The following is a 5,748-nucleotide window of genomic DNA, read 5'->3' as shown; positions in this document are numbered from 1 at the left end:
CAAAATCCGTTTTTGCACAACTGTCACAATTGCATGTAAACTCTGTTTCAAAGAAACAAAATAGATTCTCATATTTCTTTAACATTTCCTTTAATAAGAACATGAGGATTTAACTTTGACCTTGATTTTTCCACCTAATGATTTTGAAAATCTGGCCTAATTAATTAGTAATTCTAAAACCATACAATAAGATTTCACTGAGCTGACTTCATAATGGGGGATTTGTGATATCTCACTTGATTGGTTTGAATCTTTTCATATTGGGTTTGCAAATGCGACACTGCTCCCCCTTATTTTCTGGAGTTCCACAGGTCTCTGTGTATAGACATGGAGTGTTCTCATGCAAACCTGACTCTCATGACCTTTACTTCTATTAACATTTCTATACTATGCATATACAGGCTCCAAATTATGATGCATTTCACATGGATATTCACTTGTTTAGCCTATATTAAGGTTTCAAATGTAAAATGAAAATAACTTTATCATTACAAGTTGCTCTGTTTTAGAGATAAATTGAACAAACACACAAGTGCTGAACCTTATTTTATATGTAAGCGTAAAAGATGACATTGTAACTGTTTACACAGACAGCTCCTCAAACACAAAAATGAGAGCGGTTATTGTAAATAAGAATAAAAGGAGCGCTCAGTAAACTGTGATTATTTCTACATGAAACAATGCAGCAGTTGGAGCAGTTTAACTGAAGATCAGCGGATAAACATTCTCTGTTGTGTGTCACTGTTGATATTGTGTTCAACCTGAGTGGAGACGTGAGACCTCAGGTGTGTGTGTGTGTAATTGTTCCTTGCTTTTGGGTTCAGATTTTTTATCTGTCTGTTGACACAACATGGTTAAGTCGAGTTGAGTGGTTTTAAAGCTGGTCTGACCGGTTTGTTACACAATCCCTGTTTTTGCCGCCTGGAAAAGTGAGGCAGCAGCAGAAAAAAAAAAAAAAAAAAAAAACAACAAAGGAGGCTTCATTTGACCCAGATATGGTCCAACTACTGAAGCTTAAAGACCCAATCAAATGAAAATGGTGTTTTCGACATGTTCTTCTAACATTTTTCTAATGATGGAAGACAGTATATTGAGAAACTTAAGCCTAAAATTGCATTTTTATTTAAATCATTGAGAATCGAGAGCAGATGAAAAACTTGTTGTGTAGTTGTGACGTAGAAGTTACTGTAACAGTCTAGGGGTGGAGGAACTCTTTGGGGACTTTAAGGTTTCCGTTGATGATGAGGTCATCAGTTTTGGCCTCATGGGACTGAAGCTTGCACTCAGTTGCTTCTGCTGCACATCCTTTTCTTTTCTGTGAATGTAACACTCAGGTCGTACAGTTGATGATATCCAGTAATCAAGTGATGAACACTGTTTCATACGGAAGCCAAAAACGGTCTAGTCAACTTTTTTTTTATTCTATCGTTTTTTCGTTATAACGACATCCACTTTCTTGTAATAAAGAGAAAACATTTCTTTGTTATAACAAGATAAACAAGAACGAAGAATTAAGTCTCTCCTGAGACTTTACCTGTTTTAAGTCTTTTTATTTTGTGGTTGACAACAAAAAAGCAGAATAAAAAAAACTCAACAAAAGTTGCTTTTAAGTCTATTTTTGTATTAATTAGTGGATCTACGCTCTCCAAATGCCTTAATTTCGTCTCATGCACTAGCCTCGATCCCTTTGTTCCCCAAAACCTCTGAACAAACAGGTTGATTACAGGTAAATTCTCTGCGTCCTACATGTGGGAAAGGGAGAGAGGTTCTTCATGATCTTGGTATAACGAGAAAACAAACCAAAAAAAAAAAAGAAAAAAGTAGGGTGAGACGTTTTTGGCTTCCACACTTAAAGCCCAAGACTCCGCATAATTGTGAGTTTTTTTTCTGCCACAAGCCATGAGCTCCCACTCCATTCTGATGGATCCACTTGCAGACAAATAGATCCGTGGACGTCTTTGTTTTTCTTCCTCTAAGCTGGTATCTGGCTCAAAACTGTACAGGTGGATAGCTCAGACATTGCTCGCCAGTTATGTTTGGTTGAGCATGTGAGGGACTGTAAGCTGACTGAAGAGCATGTAAACAGAGAGCTCTCATTAACAAGGAGTATAAGGGGGCAGGGACGGGGTTGCTCTGAATCAACGGTCCTGCCCACAAGTCAGAGGCAAATTTCTAATGATCTACTGCAGCTCTGCAAGTATGTCCCGGAAAACAACCGTTTCTTTCTTTTTTTTTAATTTTGACTAAAAACAGCATAATCATTATTAAAAGAGCATGGGAACACCTTTACAGTAGATCTATAGATAATCTGAGTGGGTTTTCAAGGACTAAATGCAATTAAAACAAAGGCAAATTTTTTATTTTTTTTTTAAATCAGACTACAATGATAAAAATCCCATTCAGACTACTGCTGAAATTTAGACTCACATATTTCACTCATAATATATCCCCACTCCTGTGTAAATGTATTGTTTGGCAGGAGTTGCTTGACATCAGTGAACTCATGAAATCAAATCCCACCATCTTACCTCCTTGAAAGATAACTTACCTCCCACAAAGTTGTCTCACATTTCCACCACTTTCTGACTCATGGAAACTGAATCAAGAGCAACTTGAGATGATCCACAACATCCCCCAGCATTTTTTACTGCTTTGGAAAAATGTTTTTTCAAAATGTTATTTTCTTTCTTTTTTTAAATCCAGTCACACAAGATCAATTTACTGCAAGCTTCCATGGACATAAGTCAAGAAGGAACCCATTCAAAATTCTTTTGTGAATGAATTTGCAATTTACTCACTTTCTAGTGAGAAAGGGATTTATATTAGAGTTTCATATTCAATTAAAATTTTATATGAACCTGGTTAAAACGTGTGTGAAAATGGCTAAAATGAATATGAAGTTTTTTGAACTTATATATACAACTTGAGGATGTATATATGTACTGTGTATATATATATATATAAATTAGTGCCAGGGATCAATTAAAATAAATTAATGAATTAATCGCAAATCTGGAAGAAATTAATTGCAACACACCAACATTATTTTTTTTTCTTTTTTTTCAGTATTTGCCAGCCACTTATTATCTGCAAATAATCACAATATGTAATCACACGCAAAATTGTACACATAGAACATTTATTTTTAACTCTTTGGAACCTAGGGTCTAAAACGCTGTTTTTGTCTACTTTTGAATTTATCTCTTTTTTCAATTTGAAAGACTACCTGCTTGCTAATTTGATATAATTTTAATCAGCACAACAACACCTTTGTGACACTACCTTTATTTAGTCATTTTTTTCATGTTGTATTCACACACCAGACATAAAATCATGCAAAAACATAAATTTTCATGGGGAAAATGAGGATTCATTTTGCTGTCCAAATCCTAGTTTTAGTTGTAATTTTATATAAAAAAACAACAAGAATAAAATTTGTCAACAAACTAGTCAACATGTTTTTGAATGAAAATATAAAAAAATCCAGGCTGAAGCCACAACAGGCAGCCCAAAAAATAATATTCCTCTCGTAAGTGCACTGCTGTGTATTTTACATTTTTCCTGGAATTGTTTCTTTTTTTATTTATTTATTCCAGCTTTTTGCCTTTTTTTCCTCATAAACTTTCTTTCTTATGCTTGTGAAAAATAATAAAACAATGTTTTTGAGAGAAGTTTGATCCAGCTGGATTTCAAGTCGGCTGCTCACAGGTGGGGGTCTGTCTGTCTTCTCTGAACTGCCTCAAGCGGCGTAGGGGGGGCGGGACTTTTAGACAATGCCGGTGCTTGTTACTGTTGAAAATTCATGCAGGTCCCATCCGAAAATAAAATAATGGTTGGTTTCCTCTTTGGATTTCTCATAGCAGACGGCTTCGTTTCGCTCCGACCGCCCTCCCCTCGCACCCCCAGCAGGTGAGGTGCTGTTCCCCGCTGCAGCCTTCAGAGAGATGTTTATTCTCCGCCTTATTTATTAAAATAGAAGGTTGATTTTCTTCAAAAACTACAAATAAATGCCATATTATCTCTTTAATTTACTAAAATCTCAATTACAGAGTGTAAAAAAAAAGTTTATGTTTATTTTAAACAAAGTTCTTTTGCGGTGATCTTACAGCTGCACGGCAGAACACCTGTTTCCTTAGTATTTTTCTTTTTCTTTATAGCAAAAAAAGTTTAAAGCGGAAAACACAGAAATCAACTGCAATTGTTGTGTCTGATCATTGGGGTTCTCATCTGTTGCCTTGTTTATTGCATTCAATGTCACTTTCGTGTCTATAAAAAAAGTGTTGCCACTGTAATAATGATACATCGCATTATAACACCTCTCCTTTCACACAGCAGATGTAAGTTATTCACAGATATTACGGGAATAGTTGGAAGACAGCAGGAGACCTGTGAACAAGTCATTCTTTATTCTAAGCGTTTGGAGTTCGCCTCTTGTCACTTAGCGTGCAAAGCTTTGCCACTCCCAACTGATTCACATAGTAACTTAACAATCAGCACACATGCATCCCAACATGAGGGATGAGAGTGAAAACCTGATGCAAAAACAGGAGATGGTGATGAGGATTTATTACAGCGACGTTCCCACCCACTGAGATCAGACAGAGGGCGGAAATGTGGCTTCGATGGGAATTCTGGGACTTGAAAGCAGACAAGTAAATGTTGCTCGACTTAAAAAGTGATCAGGTCAACTTTTGGCTCCTGTGTGTTGTGATTCCAGAAATATTTCTAGAAAAGTAATATATTTCTGGAATCATTTTACTGATAACTTAATTATAGCAGGGGTGTCTGACCTTTTTCAGGCCACAAATCGGACAATAATTTCAGGGACCAGCTGAAGTCGTCCAAATTTTAATTTAGCTTTCAGTTTCCTTTAACTTTTCTGGATAAAGTTTATCTTCATCCTATTTAAAATGTCTGCAGCTGCTTTAAACTCTGTTTTTTCACTGGATTTTAGATGTAAGAACTAATAAAATATGAGACTGATTTTCCTGGAAAGTCCCACTCCAACCACATGTTTTTTTCTATGGACAAATTCTTCGATGTCATCTTTTAATCATGACTACGACATTTTTGGCAAAATTGAAAAGACTTTGTCGTATTTGTAAATATATTTTATATTCGCTCATTAGAAAACAATTCTGGGTTGTGGGCGGGACTGTTGACATGGAGTAACCCCGCCCCCCTTCCTATTGCTGAGAAATGTGTTTACATGTGTGAGCGTGAACTTATAGCCTCTAGCTAACATTAGGGGCACAAAAATAATGAAGAGCAGTATTGGATCTTTCTTTGAAGTTGAAGGGTCTTATTTCTTCGCTGATTCTGTTGGGTAAGAATAAACTTACGCTTACACTTTTTTTTTTGTTTGCTTTGCTAGCTCGGCGGTTTGAACTTAGCGGTCCGCACAGCCACTTTAAGAAAGTAGTGGTTGGATTTTCCCCATGTAATTCAACGACTCGAAATGCATCAGAAGTGAGTCGGATGTGGTGGAGAGTATCCATTAGTTTTTCAAAATAAAACTTCTATCAGAATCGGATTATAAAATAAATAGATAACATGTTGGTGTTTTTTTTTTCTCTATAGCCTGATACCAAAGGCCAATGTGAATTCTTCCCTTCTCTCTACCTCTAGATTTAGCCCCATAAACGGAGAGTTATAGAAAAATTGTGTCTCAGAATTTGGATGTCACTTTCACTCAATGACGTCATCAACAGTTGCAAGTAGTGATGGGAATTATGATTCCTTTTACTG

This window comes from Oryzias melastigma, linkage group LG16, assembly GCF_002922805.2.
Source record: "Oryzias melastigma strain HK-1 linkage group LG16, ASM292280v2, whole genome shotgun sequence".
Classification (NCBI taxonomy): Eukaryota; Metazoa; Chordata; class Actinopteri; order Beloniformes; family Adrianichthyidae; genus Oryzias; species Oryzias melastigma.
This window is presented reverse-complemented; position numbering follows the sequence as displayed.